Source organism: Rana temporaria, chromosome 2 (assembly GCF_905171775.1).
Source record: "Rana temporaria chromosome 2, aRanTem1.1, whole genome shotgun sequence".
Classification (NCBI taxonomy): Eukaryota; Metazoa; Chordata; class Amphibia; order Anura; family Ranidae; genus Rana; species Rana temporaria.
In genome coordinates this window covers 165,922,665-165,945,803 of record NC_053490.1, presented here as the reverse complement: position 1 = coordinate 165,945,803, position 23,139 = coordinate 165,922,665, and positions in this window count along the sequence as shown.

The window sequence follows — 23,139 nt, the reverse complement described above, 5'->3', positions numbered from 1 at the left end:
CCTAAGGTATAAAGATAATTACATTTTTCTAATCTTACTAAACAAGACAAATTACCTGCAGGCCCTCTTATAAAAGATGAAATCTTCATAATAAGTGAATTAATCAAGCAGCAGCTTGCTACTGCACATGCATTTATAACAGAAATGATTCAAAGACTTATTTTATGGAGAAATTAATGGAAACAGGCTTTTCATTCTTTTGCATCAATTGAAAACCTCAGCAACCAGCTGCCCACTTGTCAAGAAAACAGAAAGAAACTGGAAACAAAGATAAATAAAAACACCTTTTTCATGGCACTTTTGAAGAGAAAAAGCAGCTCCCATTTACAGCAGCCATCTGTTTGTTATTTAATATGGTTGAATTACATGCTGTAATGAGTTTGCTTCTGCATCACTCATTGCAATGAAACACAAGTTCACTCTCATAATGTGCTGCAGTTTTTAAAAGCTAATCATTTAATTGGACACAATAGTCAGTGACAAATGGAGATGTAAAAACTCAGCCAGCTGTAGAGTGAATATGTAATCATTGTGAAATCATATTATTTTACACGCTTGAAGACTCCTTAATATAGTATCTGATGTTTATTAACATTGTGCACTTTAAACAAGCTTTGTAACACAATAGCACATAGCATATTAATTTGCTTACATTTTCAATGAAAGGACATGCCTTTTCCTTAACACTAGAAAGTCAACTGAGTCGCTAATAAAGTTAGCATTGTATGTTTTATATATATCATAAAGGTTAATAGTTGCTCTACAGTGTTGCATTTTTCAAATTTGATTTTTGTTTTTCTTTTAAAGAGAACGCTGGAACTTCTTGTTTCAATGATCTACTGTTGCCTTTATCACCATACGTTTGCCACAATCCAAAATCATTATCCAAACTGCTATAGCCTTTCACAACCTTTTTACCCTGGAGGAACCCTATGAAATAATGTTCAGCTTCCAGGGAACCCCTGCAAAAAATATTAAATATAAAAGTTCTTACTGTGATGTGAATTGTAGATATGGGAATACAATAAATCATAAAGTATTTGGCATACCTAGTGTATCTGGCACCCAGTGAGTGTATATTGTTACAACATCTCCTGCTTTATATGACAACACTATTTTCAATAATAATTATTAGATGATCATGGGCAAAAAGAAACACAATCTGTGAAATGTGTTCTCTTAAGCCCCATACACACTAACAGATTTACTGCAGGTTTTCTCTTCAGGTTTACCAAAACCATGTAGTGCAAGGTTCTGCCTGATTGCATACAAATTGAAACTCTGAGGCCCCGTACACACGACCAAACATGTATGCTGAAACTGGTCCGCGGGCCAGTTTCAGCATACATGTTCGGTCGTGTGTGGGCGCGAGCGGGCCGAATTCCAGCAAACATTTGCCCGCCGGGGCCTTTTCCCAGCAGACAAATATTCCTGGACGTGTTTTAAAACCGTCCGCTGGAATCCTGCCCGCTCGGACATGTACGGTCGTCAGTACAGACCTACCGTACATGTCCAGGCGCCCGCCGTCCCTCGCATGCGTCGAATGACTTCGACGCATGCGTGGAAGCCTTTAAATGGCAGGCCCGCCCACGTCTCCGCGTCATCGCCGCGTCATCGTCGCGGCGACGACGCGGACACGCCCCGCGTATTGTTTACGCGCGGACTTCTGTACGATGGTGTGTACAACCATCGTACAGAAGCCCTCTGGCAGACATGTACGGTGAAAACGGTCCGACGGACCGCTTTCACCGTACATGTTTGTTCGTGTGTACCTGGCCTTAAGGTTTGACCTCATATTAGATGGTTTTGTTAAACATGAAGAGAAAAACCTGCAGGAAAACTGATATTGTGTATGGGGCTTTAGACTTGTGTTCACAGGAGAATTACCCCCTTACATTAGTTGTCAGTGTAGTGCCCCTTACATTGGCAATCAGTTGTAAATTTCCCCCTTACATTGATGGTCAGCATAGGCTAGAGATCATTCCAGCACTACAGAAGGAGCAACCTCTTGAGAAAACTGAGTATTCCACAGAACCCTGGCAGAGAAGGGCTAATCTAAACCATCCCGCTATAAAACAATTGCTGCATATTACTGTGCTAAAAAGTCTATACTTCTTATCTCTTTTTTTGTACATATTGTACATCTTATAATTTGATAAATAAACAACTTCCTCAATTGGTGTGCATTCTGAATATGGTCCACTCTTTGGCTGTGGAATGTACTCATCTAATGGATGTACTTTTTGAATTCCAACCTGACAGGTATGATCTGTATAAGATATTTTGCTTTTTTTAAAGAATAAACATGCCCTGTACACAAAAGGCATATGTAATACAATAACTGCTATTTGTACAGACAGATGATAATTTGGCAGTTCATGGGTTAATGAAACATATTACATTTGGAAAAATACAGGAATAACGTTTCATTATGGCAAGATGGAAACTTTTAGTAGACTCCCTGTTGATTCCCATTTTGCATATCAGAGATATTCACATTTCTACAAACCATAGCTCTGCACCCTTATGGAATGTGATTTTACATATGTACATTAATGCCAGAAAGTCAGCTTGCTATAGTTTTCCCAAGGAGGAACCAGGTTTGTACTTGTGTTTAGGCACACTTTTCCATGTGTCTGTGTATATGCTACATATGTATATTCTCCTAAGGCAACTCTTATGAAGTAGTAAATGTGACTTTCACCTAGCATTCACTGGTCAATCGATCACTGCCATTTAAAACACTATTACCTGGAAGATTCACATGCATTAAATGCTTGTTGAATGTCAGAATCACTGCTTTAGAAATATGCCTCTTAATGTTGAAAAGCATATATGAATTGTTTACATAAAGACCTGTAGAGCATTGCAATCACGACTTGTATTGGGCAAGCAGTTTGGACCAAGCATAAGTTTGGCCCGAACATCGACTGTCTGCGTGTTTCACGAACACCCGAATTTACAAGCGCTTGGTGGGATATTCTCCCACAGAGTGCCTCACAATGCACTGCGCAGACCATTCCAGCTCTGTATCATAACGTGGAAGGCAATGTTGCTGCCATGTCTCCATACAGCTGGTGGTGATGATGTGAGATCTGTCAGCTCCACCCCTCCTCCTCCTCAATGCCCTCTTCTGCTGAATTGTCCAGTGAACCACCAGTACCCCCTAAGCATTCAACGGGCTATTCAATGAGTCAGGCTAAAAGATGTCATGCAGTGCTTCAGCTGTACTATCTAAGGGACAGGACAGGAGCCACACTGGAAACGAGATTCTTTGAGCTCTGCAGGGTCAGGCCCAGAGGTGGTTACCACCATGGCAGCTTGAGCCAGGAATGGTGGTATGCGATAATGGCACTAACCTGTCCGCCCTTCGACAAGGAAGGTTGACACATGTGCCATGAGATTCAAGATCTTATAAGGCAGGCCAAAAGAGTCTGTAGCCATTTCAGGTGGTCATAAACAGCCAGTGTGTGGTTGGCTGACATTTTGCGGAAATTCCTCCTGCCCATAAACTGCCTGATTTGTGACATGCTGCACGTACCTGGTGGGTGAGCCTGACGTGTGGAGGAAGGCCTCTCATACGGCTCCAGCTAGAGGCCCGCTGATGGTGATACAGCTGGCACTGGAGCACGGCAGGGTAAGAGTGCCTAGGATCAGTCCTGAAGTCTGTGCAGGTAGTAGCCAAAAACTCACGGTCAGGAAGCTGGACTTGGCTGGTAGCAGGCGGGTGAGATGGCAGATAGGCTGGCAGACTTGACAGGTGGCCTGCTGGGATGCACAGCAGGAAGCAGGGTCAGACAAGCCAGGTAGACAACAGACAGGTGGATCAGGTATAACAGCAGGCAGGAGCGTAGTCAGGGAGTAAGCTGGAAAGGTATCAGGAGTCACACAGGTATCAAGATTTCAGGTAAACGCTGTAGACCAATTAGCAATAAGTCAGTGTCACAGTTCTGTTAAAATGGGCCGACTGACGCCAGTTCCGCTTGCGCATTTGCAGAAGCGCCCGTGCACCGGGGACAACAGCTGTACTCTGCGGATGTCTTTCCTGACACATGCCCACCAGGTGGAACTCAATTTTGGCAATGCTGCAGCAGTTGCACACACAGCAGAGTATGGCACAAGGACAGGCTCAGGGGAGCTCAGCTTTTTCTCTCCAAGCCAATGGCTGCTGATAAAGGATGCATGCACTGTACTGTTATCATTTGAGGTGGCGACAAAGATAGTAAGCCATGGCAATGCATGTATTAGTGACACTATCCCTCTTGTGTTCCTGCTGGAGCATACTCTGAGTGGCATTATGGATAGAGCACTCGAGTCAGAGCAGCAGGAGAAAAGCAGAGAACTTCCTTTCCTCTCCACGCCCGCTTTATGCAGACACCATTCTTGCGATGCCACAGAACACACAAGGAGAGGGAGGAGGAGGAAGAGGATTCTGGCAGTTTTGGAGGCATTGGGGGAGAGGATGACATACGTCAATCTTTAAGAGATGGTTTTCAGTACCCAGAAACCTTAAAGCCCTGTACACACAATCGGTTTGTCCGATGAAAACAGGCCGATGGACTGTTTTCATCGGACAAACCGATCGTGTGTGGGTCCCATTGGTTTGTTTTCCATTGGTGAAAAAATATAGAACATGTTTTTAATTTTTCCTATGGACAAAAAAACAATAGAAAAAAACGATCGTCCAACGGTCAAAAATCCACGCATGAACAGAATAAAGTCGATGCATGCTCGGAAGCATTGAACTTAATTTTTCTCAGCACGTCGTAGTGTTTTACGTCACCGCGTTTTGGCACAGTCAGATTTTTGACTGATGGTGTGTAGGCAAGACTGATAAAAGTCAGCTTTATCGGATATCCGACGAAAAAATCCATCGGATTAGATTCCGTCAGATATCTGATCGTGTGTATGAGGCTTTAAGAGTAGTAAGTGGCTGGGTGGAGGCAGTTCCAGATACTGTAATCCTCAGTGGCCCAGAGGACTCTGCTTCTCATGCCTCTGCAATCTTGCGGTGCATGGGCTCCCTTATTCTTCAAAGCCTGTGAAAGGACCCAAGAATTTGTGGCATTAAGGAGAAGGATCATTATTGGTTGACAGCCCCTCTTGACCACCGTTACAAGGGAAAAGTCTCACAAATTCATCCTGCCCTCGCAGAGGATTAAATATCTGGAGGACACCTTAAAGAAAAGTTTATATAATGCCTCTCCAGACTCTGGTAAGTTACAGTCTCATGGAAAAGTTATTTTTGAGGCTTCTGTTGGTCAAACGAGGAGCGGTCGAGAAGGGGATACATTTAAAAAAAATTGGTGGCCAGGGCTATCAGCTTCAACATTCTGTCAGCAGCGTCTGCATCATATGGTGGGAGATTATCTAGGGGTGAAAACAGACATGGAGAGTTTTCCAGTAGATGTTCCACTGGGTTACTGGGTCATGAGAATAGACAACTGGCCAGAATGCAATTGAACTGCTGGGCTGCCCTGCATAAAAAAAATGAATAATAAAAATGACATTCAACTATCCCCTATTTTGTAGACGCTATAACTTTTGCGCAAACCAATGAATACATGCTTATTGCGTTTTTTTAACAGAAATATGTAGAAGAATACATATTGGCCTAAACTGAGGAAAAAATTTGTTTTTTATATGTTTTTTGGGATATTTATTATAGCAAAAAGTAAAAAATATTGCTTTTTTTGTTAATAGCGCAAAAAATAAAAACCACAGAGGTGATCAAATACCACCAAAAGAAATCTATATTTGTGGGGAAAAGGGACTTAAATTTTGTTTGTGTGCAACGTTGCATGACGGCGCAATTGTCAGTCAAAGCGACGCAGTGCCGAATCGCAAAAAATGCCCCGGTCATTGGGCAGCCAAATCCTCCGGGACTGAAGCATGTATGCAAGTTATCGCTATAAAAAGTGTATGGGGACCTGTGTACTGCCCTAGGGTTCATGTATCAATGCAATTTTTTTTTTTAATTAAAGTTTTTCAGGAGCAGTTATTTTAATCATGCTTAAAGTAAAAAAACAAAAATGAAAATATTCCTTTAAATATTGTGCCTGGGGGGTCCCCTTAGTCTGCCTGTAAAGTGTCACATCTGTGCAATGTGTAGAACAGTGCTGCAGCAACATTTTATTTCTACAGGAATGCATTTAATTTAAATTTGCTTGTGGCTGTAATGTTTTGCCGGCTGCTGGCAATATAGATGAAATATCAAGAAAAAAATCAGAATGGGCCCCCCGCTCATCGGGTCTGGTATGGATTTTAAGGGGAACTCTATGTCAAATAAAAAAAATGGTGTGGGCTGGCCCCAAAATCCATACCAGACCGCATGCCCTCAACATGGGGAGGGTGCTTTGGGTTCACCCCAAAGAACCTTTTCCCCATGTCGATGGGGACAAGGGCCTCTTCCTTGAGTGAGTGAGCTTTGGTCCCGCTTCGCCCTCCATGGCCCCTCCACAGCTACAGACACCTCTTTTCGCTACAGGGGTGAGTGACTACACCCTTATGGACCCTCCATGATGAAAATTGGCTACCAAAAGCCGCACCCCCAGTCCCAAGCTGTGCCACGGCCTGTTAACACTATGGAGCGCTTTATAACTAGGCCTGCATCCCTGGTCTTGATTTCTCAGGATGACCCGGACAAGAGTATTTGCATACTTATGACTGAGACTTCCTCACAAACCCCCCCCCCCCCCCCTGTATATAGGGCCATCTCCTACAATTCATTACTAACTCCTGAGATGCTTGATGAAAGACTTCAGGCCTTGCTACTCCAGCTAACCTGCAACATATACGAGGAGGTTAGGGGGTGTGAGGGGTAGACTCACTTTTGTAAGAAACTGTATGTCTGTTATATTAATGAATATCTATGCCACCAACTCTGGTCAGATACAATTTCTTAAGAGGTCTTACAATGATTTGCCCATCCATTTATGATTGTTGGAAGTGATTTTAATATTGCTTTCTCCCCCTCATGGGGTTGGGGTAGAAGATCCCTGTTTCAGGCCAAATTACCTCTTCTGATACAGTCCCTAGAAACATCTTTCCGAAAATGGATTAATTCGCAGCACCTGTTTGATTCCTGGAGAATCAAAAATCCTACTAGTAGCCAGTTCACATTTTATTCTCCACCTCATAAGTAGGGATGAGCTTGTGTTCGAGTTGAACTCATGTTTGACTCGAACATCGCCTGCTCGACCGTTCGCCGAATTTCGAACAATATGGGCCGTTCGCGTCAAATTCGAGTTTCGCGTCACGGTTTCTTAAGTCAGTGTAGTGTAGTCTGGCCACAGAGTGCACGTAAAGCTCACTGCAGACTATCGCTTTTCTATTACTGATAATACAACCAGTTGATTGAGCTAACCTGCATTTTCTTAAGTCAGTGTAGTCTGGCCACAGTGTGCACGTAAAGCTCACCGCAGACTATTGCTTTTCTTTTACTGATAATACAAGCAGTTTATTGAGCTAAACAGCAGTTTCTTAAGTCAGTGTAGTGTATACTGGCCACAGCATGCACGTAAAGCTCACCGCAGAGTATTGCTTTTTTATTACTGATAATACAAGCAGTTGATTGAGCTAAACTGCAGTTTCTTAAGTCAGTGTAGTGTAGTCTGGCCACAGTGTGCACGTAAAGCTCACTGCAGACTATTGCTTTTCCATTACTGACAATGCAAGCAGTTAATTGAGCTAACCTGCAGTTTCTTAAAGCGGGGGTTCACCCGAAAAACACATTTTTAACATTAGATTGAGGCTAATTACGGGAAGCACAATCGGGTGTTTTTTTTAAAATCAATGCAGTACTTACCGTTTTAGAGATAGATGTTCTCCGGCGCTTCCGGGTATGGTCTGCGGGACTGGGCGTTCCTATTTGATTGACAGCCTTCCGACCGTCGCATACAGCACGTCACGAGTTGCCGAAAGTAGCCGAACGTCGGTGCGCGGGCGCCGTATAGAGACGCACCGACGTTCGGCTTCTTTAGGCAACTCGTGACGTGCTGTATGCGACGGTCAGAAGGCTGACAATCAAATAGGAATGCCTAGTCCCGAAGACCATACCCGGAAGCGGCGGAGAACATCTATCTCTAAAACGGTAAGTACTGCATTGATTTAAAAAAAAAAACACCCGATTGTGCTTCCCGTAATTAGCCTCAATCTAATGTTAAAACATTTTTTTCAGGTGAACCCCCTGCTTTAAGTCAGTGTAGTGTATACTGGCCAAAGTGTGCACATAAAGCTCACCGCAGACTATTGCTTTTCTATTACTGATAATACAAGCAGTTGATTGAGCTAACCTGCAGTTTCTTAAGTCAGTGTAGTGTAGTCTGGCCACAGTGTGCACATAAAGCTCACTGCAGACTATTGCTTTTCTATTACTGATAATACAAGCAGTTGATTGAGCTAACCTTCAGTTTCTTAAGTCAGTGTAGTGTAGTCTGTTCACAGTGTGCTCGACCGTTCGCCGAATTTCGAACAATATGGGCCGTTTGCATCAAATTCGAGTGGCGCGTCACGGCCCATAATTCACTGCGTCATCACAGTGCATTGCTGGCTGTTGATTGGCCAAGCATGCACTATGACCCGCATGTTTGGCCAATCACAGTGCCGTCAGTACAGAGAGCCGTAATAGGTCAAAGGAAGGGTGCATTTGGCCAATCATGGCTCAGGGGAGTAGGTACACACCCCACACTATATAAGGCTGCCTGCTTGTCTGCCTTGTGTTGTGTGTTAATAATGTAGTGTATACTGGGCTCAGTGTGCACGTAAAGCTCACCGCAGACTATTGCTTTTCTATTACTGATAATATAAGCAGTTGATTGAGCTAACCTGCAGTTTCTTAAGTCAGTGTACTGTATACTGGCAACAGTGTGCAGCTAAAGCTGACTGCAGACATTTCCTTGTGTACCTACCTATTCCAATACATCAAATAAAGTCTGGAAGGCCAACAAGGAGAGACAGCCACACACAGGCCAATAAAAGAGGGCAAGCAAGCAAGGCTCTATGTCTAGATGCACGGTGCATCCTCATCAGCACGTGGTCATGGGGCACGCTTGTCCTTTTTTTTGGCAGCTGGCCGTGTTGAGCTGCAACATGCTGAAGAGTTGGTAGAGTGGATGACCAAGCCGTCCTCATCCTCCTCATCCTCTCTCACCCAGCCTCAAGATACTTTGTCTGCCAAAGCATCCTCTTCCCTCAACTCAATGGCATCAGTCACTCCTTTCCTAGCCACACCATGTCCTCCTGAGGATTCCCCCGAACTGTTTGACCAGAGTGTTGGGTACATGCTGCAGAAGGATGCGCAGTGTTTTGAAGGCTCTGATGATGGTACCCAGCTTAAAGGAAGGCAGTAACGTGAGCCTAGAGAGAGGGGATGCCCAAGAAGGATGGCAATATGGCAGTCATGTTCCCGCAGCTAAAGCATACTGCTAGGTTTGCTCCAGTGACGAGGAGGGAGGGGATGATGAGGTCACTGACTCTACATGGGTGCCTGATAGGAGAGATGATGAGGAGGAGTCACATCTCCAACGAGGCAGGATGCCCTCCAGGGGCCAGCTTAAGGGCAGCACACGACTGCATCACACCGCAGAACTCCGCATTTGCAGGGCGCTGCTGTCTCTGCGCGTTATTCTAAAAGTTATTTGGTGTGGGCCTTTTTTGAGACGTGTGCATCAGATCGTACCGTTGCTATTTGCAACATATGTCTCAAGTGTATCTTGCGTGGCCAAAACACCAGCCTCTTGGGCACCACATGCTTGATCAGACATATGTCAACCTGCCATGCAGTCCGTTGGCAAGCGTACATAAAAGACCCACACCAAAGAACAAAGTGGACCTCTCCTTGCTCCTCATCAGCTGGGATCTCCAACCCAACAATACCTTCAGTCCCCTCAGAAACCTGCACTGAGAGGAATGAAGGTGTATAATTAGGTGTATCACAGCCAAGTACTTGCGGGCAATCTGCTATCGGTACACCAACGTCAGATTGTACCAGGCAAATTTCCCTGCCCCAGCTGCTGTACTGTCGAACGAAGTTCGCTCCCAGCCATCCACATGCCCAGCGGTTGAATGCTAGCTTGGCTAAATTGCTAGCACTTTAACTGCTGCCTTTTCAGTAGGTAGACTCTGCCCCCTTCCAGTGAGTTTGTGGATTGTGCGGTTCCTCAGTGGCAGGTTCCCAAACGCCTCTTTGTTCACTGAAGGCGATTCCGGCTCTCTACCGGCATATGGAAGACAATGCACTCTGCAGAACAGAGGGAGGAAGCGGAGGACTTCCTTACCTCTCAAGGCCCCCTTTATCCAGACAGTGTTCCTGCTGGCCCGCCGATCACACAGGAAGAGGAGGAGGAGGATTGTGTCAGCATGTAGGTGGAGCCTAGCACTCAGCATCAGCAACAGTCTTCAAGGGATCATTTACAGTCTCAAGAAACCCATTGACTTGTACATGGCTGGGAGGAGGTAGCCGTGGATCATGTTGTCCTTAGTGACCCAGAGGACTCCGGATCGAATGCCTCAACAAACCTATGCTGCATGGCTTCCCTGATCCTGCAAGCCTGAGGAAGGATCCTTGTATTTGTGGTATCAAGGAGAGGGATCATTACTGGCTGGCAACCCTTCTTGATCCACATTACAAGGGTAAGGTTGAGGACCTTATATTGCCGCCACAGAGCTAGCAGAGGATGAAACTGGTCCTGGACAACGTGTTGCTGAGGCTTTGGTCAGTCACAGAAGGAGTGGTGGAGAAGGTGGCCATCTGGCCGATGCATTCAGATAATTTTTTAGTCTGCAGCCCCAAGGTATGATCAGTTCCAGCAACCATCGCCAGTGTCTGATTTACATGGTGCAGGAATACCTAGGTGCAAGATTAGACTTGGACACCATTCCCACCGAAAAAAATCCCCTGGGTTAATGGGTCTTGAGGATGGATCACTGACCAGAGCTTGCACAGTATGCAATTTAGCTACTGGCCTGTCCTGCATACAGCGTTCGGAACGCACATTCAGTGCTGCAGGAGGCTTTGTAACCGATCGCAGGGTGCGCCTGTCCCCCGACTCAGTCGATAGGCTGACCTTCATAAAAATGAATCAGTCTTGGATCACTAGCTATCAAGCACATGATGCTGATGTAACCCAATTTTTTTTTGAATGTCAGATCCCTTTTAGACTGTCTATGATGATGCTATCCTGTTATGCTGAGTGACTATCATTTTCCTCCCTAATGATAATGCTGATAGCTTGTAAGAACATTTTTGGTTCTGAGCACTGCCACCAGTGGCTAAGGCCCAATTTTTCTGCCCCTGTTTAACAGGGGCGTGTAATTAACATTTTTGATGCAATACTTTGCAGCAAGGCTCATTCCTGCGCTCCAACTAGATTATCTGTGAGGGGTTGCAGTGTTGTGATACCAGCACCAGTGCCTAAGGCCCAATTTTTCAGCCCCTGTTTAACAGGGGCATGTAATTACAATTCTTGATCTAATATTTCACAACAGGGCCCATTCCTGCGCCCACCAAGAGTAATTGTGAGGCCTTACAGTGTTGTGGCAACACCACCACACCGTCCACCACCAAAGGCTCTATTTTTCCGACACTGTTCAACAGGGGCATGTAATTACAATTCTTGATCTAATATTTCACAGCAGGGCCCGTTCCTGCACCCACCAAGAGTAACTGTGAGGGCTTACAGTGTTGTGGCAACACCAACACCTAAGGCCCAAATTTCTGCAGAGTATATAGGGCAGGCCCCTACTTTCAAACATCAAACTTACAAACGACTCCTACTTGCAAACGGAAGGAGACAACAGGAAGTGAGAGGAAATCTATCCCTAGGAAGGGAAATTCTCTCCTGTAAGAGCTAATATGGGAAAAACGTGTCTCCTCTCCACTTAAGCTTTATCACCAATCCTTGTTTCACAAAAAAAAAAAAAACATTTTCAAAAGCCAATTGTCATTGGGACAGAAAGTGAGGCAAAATATTCTGAACAGGTGAACAGACAGCAAAACAAATATTACATGGGTGATAACCTTTCCTTATGTTTTCCAAAAAGCAAAACATAGATTTTTTGGCTGGAGCTACACTTTAAAAATTTACCTGTTCCAAATTACAAACAGATTCTACCTAAGAACAAACCTACGGAGTCCCTGTCTTGTTTGCACCACGTGTATACTGCTGTTCAGAGTATATAGGGCCTGGGGGACCCACGCCTTTCCTTTTTTAAATTTGGGTGCAGCGTTCTCCTTAATATCCATACAAGACCCTAAGGGGCTGGTAATGGGCTGGGGGGGTACCCATGATGTTTTCCTCAATGATTTTCATCCATATTGCCGGGACCAGACATTACATTAAAGCCGCAAGCATTTTTAAATGACTTTTATTCCTTTAGAATTGTCATTTTGTGCAAGGAATGTTCTAACCACGGGAAACACATACCACTTCACAGGCATACTATAGGCACCCCCCACCCCCCAGGTATGATATTTAAAGGAATATTTCCCTTTTATTTTTTCACTTTAAGCATCATTAAAATCACTGCTCCTGAAAAAAACTGCAGTTTTTAAAACTTTTTTGTCATTGATACATTGTACCTTGGGGCAGGACCCGGGTCCCCAAAACCTTTTTAGGACAATAACTTGCATATTAGCCTTTAAAAATTGCACTTTTTAATTTCTCACGTTCAAGTCCAATAGGCTTTAACGGGGTTCTAAAGTTTGTGCAAACTTTTGGTCTGTTCACACGTTTTTGTGCGAACCGAACCAGCGGGTGACCGGCTCATCCCTACTCATAAGATGTTTTCCACACTGGATTACTTCTTTGTATCTGCCCTACTTTTGACAAATGTGGTATCTTCTGATCTGGGCTCGATAACCTGGTCTGACCATGTTCCATGGTCTCTAGACCTCTCCCTTTCAAAAGCCTTCCCCAAAAATGCAACTGGGCACTCAACGGATCCCTCCTTTCTAGGCTGGACACCAAGGAGAAGCTCTCTGAAGCCCTGATTGAATTCTTTCAGCTTAATATTGGTTCTGTGGAAGCAGCGTCTGTCCTTGTGGTAGGCCCACAAGGCCTTTTTTTAAGGGCATTGTATATCGGCGGGCTCTCATTTGAACAGAGATACTGATGGCCAAAAAGCATCTCTCCTCACCAAATTATGCTCTGCTGAGTATCCTCTTTTGTGCTCCACCACGGTGGCTTGCCTCCATGTAGTGACATTCCTATGCAAGCAACTTAAATCCATAACTGAGTCTGCTAATGCCAAACCATTACTCTGGGTAACAAAAGTATTACAAATACTCTAATAAGCCCCAAAGAATGTGGGTGTCTAGGCTGAACCCTCGCCCCTTTCACGCTTTCCCTTATTTCCCGATTCAGCCCAATGGTACGCCTACTCATTGTCCTCAGTCCATGGCTCAGATTTGTGGAGACTTTTATAGTAAACTTTACAAATGCTTAACCCCAACTAACCATCCACTATTTAAACAGGAGGCATTTGACTCTTTCCGGCAAGAAATTCATTTACCAAAGCTATCTTCTTCTGACCTGAAAATATTGAACGCTCTATTAGAGGTGCTATCTTCTATTATTAAGCTGCTGCCTACCTACAAGTCCTCGGGCCCCGATGGGCTTTCTTATTCGTACTTAAAAACCTACTTACATGTACTGGTACCTCATATGTTATCTCTTTTCAATTCCCTCCTTGAAGGCAGGGTTCCCCATTCATCCTTCACACACTCCTTCATCGCGGTCATACTAAAACTGGTCAAGGACCCATCCCTCCCTGATAATTATAGACCAATAGCTCTCTTAAGTTCAGATAGCAAGATTTTTATGAAAATGCTTGCCACCCGTCTGTCCCAACTGTTTTCTAAACTGAGTGACAAGGACCAAGTGGGTTTTGTACCAGTCAGGCACGCAGGAGACAATACTAGGCGTACCATTGACCTAATAGACATGCTAAATAGAGTCTGTCACCCTGCACTGATCTTAAGTTTAGATGCCCAAAAAGCATTCGACTGATTGAGCTGGCCTTATATGTTTTCAACTCTGACTCGATTTTTTCTTCCAAGGCCCCTTTATTTCTGCTATACAGACTCTTTACTCCAATCCCTCCTCCCAGGTCCAAATGTCTTCTCTTCTGTCTCAGATCTTCCAGATGTCCAATGGCACCAGACAGGGATGCCTATTATCATGGCTTCTTTTTATTCTTTGTTTAGAACCTTTAACTTCTGCCATCCATGCGCATCCAGACATCTAGGGGGTCCCTATGCACCAGAGGGAATACAAACTTTCATTATTTGTGCATGATGTTTTGCTAACTCTAACCCACCCTCATCCTTTCCTCCCATCCCTACACACCTTACTATCCCAATTTAGTTTCTTATCTGGGTAAAGAATTAACACCTCCAAGACAGAAGCTATACTTTTCCACATTCCCCTGAAGACCGCTCTGCCTTACAGAAATCTTATCCATACAGGTGGTGTCCACACTCCCTTAAGTACCTGGGTATACAAATCACACCTACCTACCAGTCCTTATATCTGGCTAATTATATGCCTTTATTTAAGGATATCAATGACACATTGAAACGTTGGAGTGTGTATCCTATCTCATGGTTGGGTAGGATAAATGTTTTAAAAATGTCTATTTTACCTAAACTGCTTTACTTTCTTGAAACACTGCCAGTGCCTGTCCCTATGTCTCAATTAAAGGTGCTCAAACAATGTTTTCTCAATTTTATCTGGAACAATAAACCACATAGGGTGGCCAGTTCTATGGTCTTCTCTCCAAAGCACTGTGGTGATCTAGGTGCACCCGATGTTCTTAAATACTATTTTGCTTCCCATCGTCTTGTTCTTCCCAGGTGGCACCGAATAGATGGTCAGAAATTGAAATGGGCTCCCTCTATCTGACACATCTCAGCTCCCTGCTTTGATTCCCTTTTTTACTCTGAAATCCTAAATTTTTAGTGTTATGTGTAGCCCCGATGCTTTTTACTTTAAAAATTTGGCGTTCTTGCACCACTAGGTTCTCGCTCTCTCTTCGCCATGCCCTCCTTTATCTAATGTACTTTTCAAGCCCATCATTCCTGAAAGCTTATCACATGCCCATGTATTCTCCTGGGCCTGTTTCAGCCCAGCCAATTTGTCCATCCAGTTACTCGCAGATTTCGTACATTTGAAGATTTTCAGACTACCTACCACATTCCTTTACACAAGTTGTTTTTTTAACTTCCAAATTATACACTGTCTACACTTTTACCCTCTCTTAAATTATCCAAGCTCACCAACTTTGAGCTTATCTGTGCTCAAGGCCCCCACCAGTTACATGTAATTTACTCTATCTATAAACTACTTCATGGTGCTACTCCAATTATTACAGATTTCCACTCTTAAATGTGTGCAAATGGTCTTCTATTCTGCAATGTCATATCACTCTCCCTTGTTGGAACAAAATATGGTTGTCCACATCTAAAATATCCAGATGTGGGGCTCAGAGAGAGATGGCTGATAACATCCTAATGTTCCGGTACAGGACATCTGCAGTCCTACATTGTAAAGGTCATTACCTCTCCCCTATGTATTGGCAATGTGGTAAGGCTAGGGGGACCCGTTTTCATATTTTGGCAATATGTGTTTTTTTTGCCTTTTTGGACTGAGGTAATATCTCTGCTCCAACGAGTGCTAGATTTCCCTGTCTCCTTTTCCTAACATTGGAAAACCTTTAAACAAACTGGCTTCCTTTATATTACTAGCGGCCAATAGAATTATACCACTGCACTGGCTGTCACCTAATGGTGATGGAAGTGTCATGATCTGGGACTTCATGATTGCTGCTGGCACTGGGGAGCTACAGTTTATTGAGGGAACCATGAATGCCAATATGTACTGTGACATACTAAAGCAGAGCATGATCCCCTCCCTTTGGAGACAAGGTCGCAGGGCAGTATTCCAACATGATAATGACCCCAAACACACCTCCAAGACAACCACGGCCTTGCTAAAGAAGTTGAGGGTAAAGGTGATGGACAGGTCTCCAGACATAAACCCTATTGAGAATCTATGGGGCATCCTCAAATGGAAGGTGGAGGTGTGCAAGGTCTCTAACATTCACCAGCTCTGTGATGTTGCCATGGAGGAGTGGAAGAGGACTCCAGTGGTAACCTGTAAAACTCTGGTGAACTCCATGCCCAAGAGGGTTAAGGTAGTCCTATTGACACTTTGGGCCCAATTTTCACTTAGGGGTGTACTCACTTATATTGCCAGTGGTTTAGACATTAATGGCGTTATTTAGAGGGGGCATCACATTTACACTGTTATACAAGCTATTATTTTTATTTGAAACATAAATATCTGAAAAGTGTGGTGTGCATATGTATTCAGCCCCCTTAACTCTTATACCCCTAACTAAAATCTAGTGGAACCTATTGCCTTCATAAGTCACCTAATTAGTAAATAGAGTCCACCTGTGTGCATTTTAATCTCAGTATAAATGCAGCTGTTCTGGGAATCCCACATAGGTTTGTTAGAGAACCTTAGTGAACAAACAGCATCATGAAGGCCAAGGAACACACCAGACAGGCCAGGGAGGAGTTTAAAGCAGGGTTAGGTTATAAAAAAATATCCCAATATCCCAAGCTTTGATCATCTCATAATGAGCTTGATCCAAAGGCGTACGAAGACGTACGCCTGTCGGATCTAGCCGAGATGCCGTTGTATCTTGTTTTGAGGATTCAAAACAAAGATACGACGTGGGAATTTTTGAAATTATGCCGGCGTATCAATAGATACGCCGGCGTAATTTTTTTGTGGATCTACCCCTTAGAAGGGAAATCGAAGGAAAAGGTGAATGACCCAACAATGCACTAGCTTAAAGTAACCTATTTAGAAAATAAAAAACAAACCTTTACAACCCCTTTAAGTTTAAAGTGGCAGCTTCACTAAATTAATATTTATCTATCTGTAAGCGCAGTGGTGGAAACCCAAGAGTGGCAGGTGTCTTGGTAACCATCAGTTTTATCTATACACTGTAAGTACAAAGATTAGAATTGCCCAGATAGATCCTTTAACAAATCAAGAACCACCTTTCATAAGCAGCCCACATGACTAGGCTAAAGCTGTCTTGTAATGGCCATACAAGAATGACCAGCAGGACCACCAGCAATACAGTCACAAAAAACCTGAACATGCTGCTGCAAAGCCCTGAGACTCAAATAAAACACATATCATTCTGGAGAAACACTGTCCATGTAAATAGCTTATTAAAAATAGTAGTTAGCTTAGGAAAGAGGTGACGCTGTGCTGACATCAGCTATTTTCCCTGCACATTACTGTATATTTCTTTACAAAGTTAATTTTTACAACAATACAAGGGTATGTTTATAAATACAATGATGTTTGTGTTTTTCAATGCCTCAAATTTTCAAAATTAGCAATATTAAGTCCTGCTTAACATGTAACAAAAACTTTTGGGAACTACTACTTTATACTGTACACACTACTTGACTGCTTCAAGTACAGTATGTCTTCTTGAAACAAGTATTTAAATGTTAGTGCTCTTAGCATTTAATGATTAGAGATGACTGTCAAAAAGAGTTACATATTACCTAATACTGTATTCCAAAATAAGCTTATTGAAGAAATGTGTATTTAATTTACACAAAAATGTAGTATATTATATATAATAAGCGAGCAGTTGCAGCTAAAACTATTATAGCCTAAAATAGAAACTTTAGTATGGCATCTAAGATAACTAAAAAAACAATGTGACACAGCTGAATTTCACAAAGAAGGAACTTGTTTTGTCAAATGTACAGCTTACTAAAAATGGATATACTGTACCTCTGGGCATGAAAACAGGCTTTTAGTTTATCTCCACTTGCCAGTTTCATTACAACCATGTTATTTCTATGCTATGTACCAGATGTTAAAATATTAAAATGCATGTAATTTATGAAATCCTATATCTGATCTTGAAAACAATTCATATTTCAATTCTATTTTCTAGTAAATGAACGATCTGTCCTTAATTTACCAACTAATATCTATAGCTATCATTGGTTGTAAACAAAATGCATTTAAGTATGATTTCTTAACTCCAACTGCAAAGTGAATGCACATAATTTAAATCTTATTTATTTGTTAACCTGCTGGAAGACTTGAATCATGAAGAAAAATTAGGTGAGCATCTCCCTGAGGTACAACAACCGTGGATGTTGGGTTTCATTTCAGGCATAAACAGATGGCTCAACAACAGATAAAAATTTTAAATAAATAGCAATGCACACGGGGATATTATTTTTTAAGAATGCAAATTTAATCATATTAACTGTTAGTGAGGTTATAGCTACATGGATTATGATTAATGTAAAATGTTATTTAAAACAGAGTATTATAGATGAGTGCTATAAATCATATTACTGGTTACAGTAACAATAAAGTTGTACTTATGAACATTATTTTTGTTAAAGTAAGGCATATATAGTAAATCTGTGTTTCTGCTTATGTAACTGCATTACATTAGTGATGGACGAACATCCGACGGGACGGTTTGCGAACGCTAACCGCAAACTTTTGCAAATGTCCACGAACCGCAAGTTCGCGGCAGGCCCCATTGACTTTATTGGCAGGCGAATATTAAAAACCTGCAGGTCATATTTGCAGCCACAAAATACTTACTAGCTGTGCACAAATAGTCCCACAACATGGACATTGACCTACCAGAAGTATTAAGTAAAAAAACAGATACATAAGTAAGTGCCAGCCATTACAGGCCCCAAAAATTAGCCGACAGGCATTCACCTGACAGCAAACAACTTTGTATTCTGTGGCTGGAGGTACATTAGGCTATTCACTGGATACAGAAGTAAGTGTCGCCAATTACAGGCCCCAAAAATTAGGCCACGGCCACAGGCGTTCACCTGACAGCAAACAACTTTGTATTCTGTGACTGGTGGCACATTAGGGATTCACAGGATACAGAAGTAAGTGTCGGCCATTACAGGCCCCAAAAATTAGCCCACGGCCACAGGCTTTCACTTGACAGAAAACAACATTGTATTCTGTGGCTGGTGGTACATTAGGCATTGTAACAGCACTGGTGAACGGAGTGAACCACAACTGCGGTTAGCAAGGAATTCAATGCGATTCTCTATGCAACAACTCAGTATTAGGCCCCAGGCGTCACTCCTCGCAACAGGAGTTTGGAGGATCTATACATCATCTCCGTGTTACATAAAGAAAGGTGTTGAGCTACTAAGCACGGACGCATTACAACATGTGACCAAGGCTTAATGTTTAAAATTAGTTCAAGGTCAATATCCCAATACACCACTACATGCAGGTAATTATCAGTAAGGGACCCCAGGCATCACTCCCAGCAACAGGAGTTTGGGGGTTCTCTACGTCATTTCAACCTTAGCATGTAGAGATGTATTTAGGCCACTAGGGGAGATGCTATGAAATAGCATCAACCCTAAGCATAGAAAAGTTAGAGCGAACATGTTCAACAATTAGGACTAGGCCTATAAGTATTTTATACTTCTGTCAAGCACGTAGTAAATTGTATTTGTATGTAGTAATAAGTATTACTTGCATACAAGAGATAGTGTAGCTCAGGTACTTTGAGGATACATGTATAATACACAAGTTGTACTGGCAACTAATAGAAATGTATAAGAGGCAATGTGTGCCATGCATGGCATGTGGTGTTCCAATGGCCACAAATTTTCAAAAGAGAGAGAGAAAGAGAAGGCGCCTCCAGATTAGTAAACATAAAAGTTTATTCATACATCAATTCATACAAAACAAGGTATTGAGTCCAATTTAGCTACTCAGACCAATTTAGTTTCCCCAAAAACATTAGAGTCTGTGTGCTACAGTTATGAGCCCGAAGGTGATATTTTAAATATACTGGAGGAACTATATAGCGAGAGCACACATGACAATTTGGAAAACTTCACACAATACTTTTATACCTCACCACCTGTAGCACATTCTACCTTAAAAACAAAGTCTTCTTTTTATTCATACCAGTCTAAGGGTCCACATCTCACTACTTTTTATAACATGGTCTTTGCCGATATAAAAAGACTATGTGCACAATCTTCTTATTGTTCTTCTGATTTAGGTCACCTGCCCCCTCAAGAAAAAAAGGCTTTGTCCATATTATCTAATAATGACAGCCTTATTATAAAAACGTCAGATAAAGGCGGAGGTATAGTCATACAAAATCGTGAAGACTATATAAAGGCAGCTTACCATCTACTTGCTGATCAACTAACTTATAAGAAATTGACCAAAGACCCCCTTCCAGAATACAAAATAGAATTAAATACGTTAATCCGACATGCCACCAGTTTACAGATTTTGGAAAAATCTGAGGTTTCTTTCCTTATTAAAGACTTTTACCGCATTCCATACTTCTATCATACAGTGAGGAAAATAAGTATTTGAACACCCTGCTATTTTGCAAGTTCTCCCACTTGGAAATCATGGAGGGGTCTGAAATTGTCATCGTAGGTGCATGTCCACTGTGAGAGACATAATCAAAAAAAAAAATTACAGAAATCACAATTTATGATTTTTTAACTATTTATTTGTATGATACAGCTGCAAATAAGTATTTGAACACCTGTCTATCAGCTAGAATTCTGACCCTCAAAGACCTGTTAGTCTGCCTTTAAAATGTCCACCTCCACTCCATTTATTAGATGCACCTGTTTGAGGTCATTAGCTGCATAAAGACACCTGTCCACCCCATACAATCAGTAAGAATCCAACTACTAACACGGCCAAGACCAAAGAGCTGTCCAAAGACACTAGAGACAAAATTGTAAACCTCCACAAGGCTGGAAAGGGCTACGGGGAAATTGCCAAGCAGCTTGGTGAAAAAAGGTCCACTGTTGGAGCAATCATTAGAAAATGGAAGAAGCTAAACATGACTGTCAATCTCCCTCGGACTGGGGCTCCATGCAAAATCTCACCTCGTGGGGTCTCAATGATCCTTAGAAAGGTGAGAAATCAGCCCAGGACTACACGGGAGGAGCTGGTCAATGACCTGAAAAGAGCTGGGACCACCGTTTCCAAGGTTACTGTTGGTAATACACTAAGACGTCATGGTTTGAAATCATGCATGGCACGGAAGGTTCCCCTGCTTAAACCAGCACATGTCAAGGCCCGTCTTAAGTTTGCCAATGACCATTTGGATGATTCAGAGGAGTCATGGGAGAAAGTCATGTGGTCAGATGAGACCAAAATAGAACTTTTTGGTCATAATTCCACTAACCGTGTTTGGAGGAAGAAGAATGATGAGTACCATCCCAAGAACACCATCCCTACTGTGAAGCATGGGGGTGGTAGCATCATGCGTTGGGGGTGTTTTTCTGCACATGGGACAGGGCGACTGCACTGTATTAAGGAGAGGATGACCGGGGCCATGTATTGCGATATTTTGGGCAACAACCTCCTTCCCTCAGTTAGAGCTTTGAAGATGGGTCGAGGCTGGGTCTTCCAACATGACAATGACCCGAAGCACACAGCCAGGATAACCAAGGAGTGGCTCTGTAAGAAGCATAACAAGGTTCTGGCGTGGCCTAGCCAGTCTCCAGACCTAAACCCAATAGAGAATCTTTGGAGGGAGCTCAAACTCCGTGTTTCTCAGCGACAGCCCAGAAACCTGACTGATCTAGAGAAGATCTGTGTGGAGGAGTGGGCCAAAATCCCTCCTCCAGTGTGTGCAAACCTGGTGAAAAACTACGTTTGACCTCTGTAATTGCAAACAAAGGCTACTGTACCAAATATTAACATTGATTTTCTCAGGTGTTCAAATACTTATTTGCAGCTGTATCATACAAATAAATAGTTAAAAAAATCATACATTGTGATTTCTGGATTTTTTTTTGATTATGTCTCTCACAGTGGACATGCACCTACGATAACAATTTCAGACCCCTCCATGATTTCCAAGTGGGAGAACTTGCAAAATAGCAGGGTGTTCAAATACTTATTTTCATCACTGTATACCAAAAATCCATAAAAGTTTGACTGACCCTCCCGGCAGGCCCATCATAGCCGCCATGGACAGCATTACCTCGGGCTTATCAAAATACATAGATTAATTTCTACAACCCATAGCACAAGCCCTACCTTCTTACATTAGAGATGGTACTCACCTATTAGAATTGTTAAAACCATATTCCTGGAATGATGACTACATATGGATGTCACTTGATGTGAGTTCTTTGTATACATCAATCCCCCATGTTTTTGGAATTTCTGCCCTGAGATATTTTCTATTCAAGGACCACTGTATGAACAGTAGACAGGCATCCTTTATTTTAGAGTGTACGGAGTACTGCCTTACCCATAATTACTTTGTATTTGATGACCAGTTCTATTTACAAACCAAAGGGACGGCCATGGGAGCACATTTTGCTCCCTCGTATGCCAACCTGGCAATGGGTTTGTGGGAGGAAAGACATATCCTCCATAATAATCCTCATTCTAGATATCTTGCTTTTTATGCAAGATATATAGATGATATAATTATTATATGGAATGGCACTAATAAGGATAGCGAAGCTTTTGTGGATTATTGTAATGATAATCCATATGGCCTTAGCTTTACTTATATCACTGATCCTGATAAGCTGGCCTTCCTTGATCTAGAATTATATCATATAGAAAACACCATTCATGCCAGAAATTATACTAAACCTACCGCCGGGAATTCACTTTTACACTATAAAAGTTGTCATTATTATTACGTGTCTTCCTCAGGGGGATTGCTATTAGACGGTGGTTTGACAAATTAAAATAGTTTATCGGTGGCCATTTTTGTGTAGTTCACACCCACCCCATCTATTCGTGGTCCGTTGTGATATTCTATATACACTTTACACTGCGCAGCAACTGCAACTACTACAGTATATAAATAGCCCTAATCAGTAATGTGTTTTTAGGATGGTTTATTCCACAGACCTGCTTCTCCATGGGTTATATTTACATATAAAAATAAGTTAATTAAAATGAAAACCAATAAGTCCCAATTGATACCCCTTACCTATATCAGTAGGTTCACATACTTTAAATCGCAAAAAAAAATGGATATCTTTTAATCGATAATAACCCATAATAATCCAGATTCAAG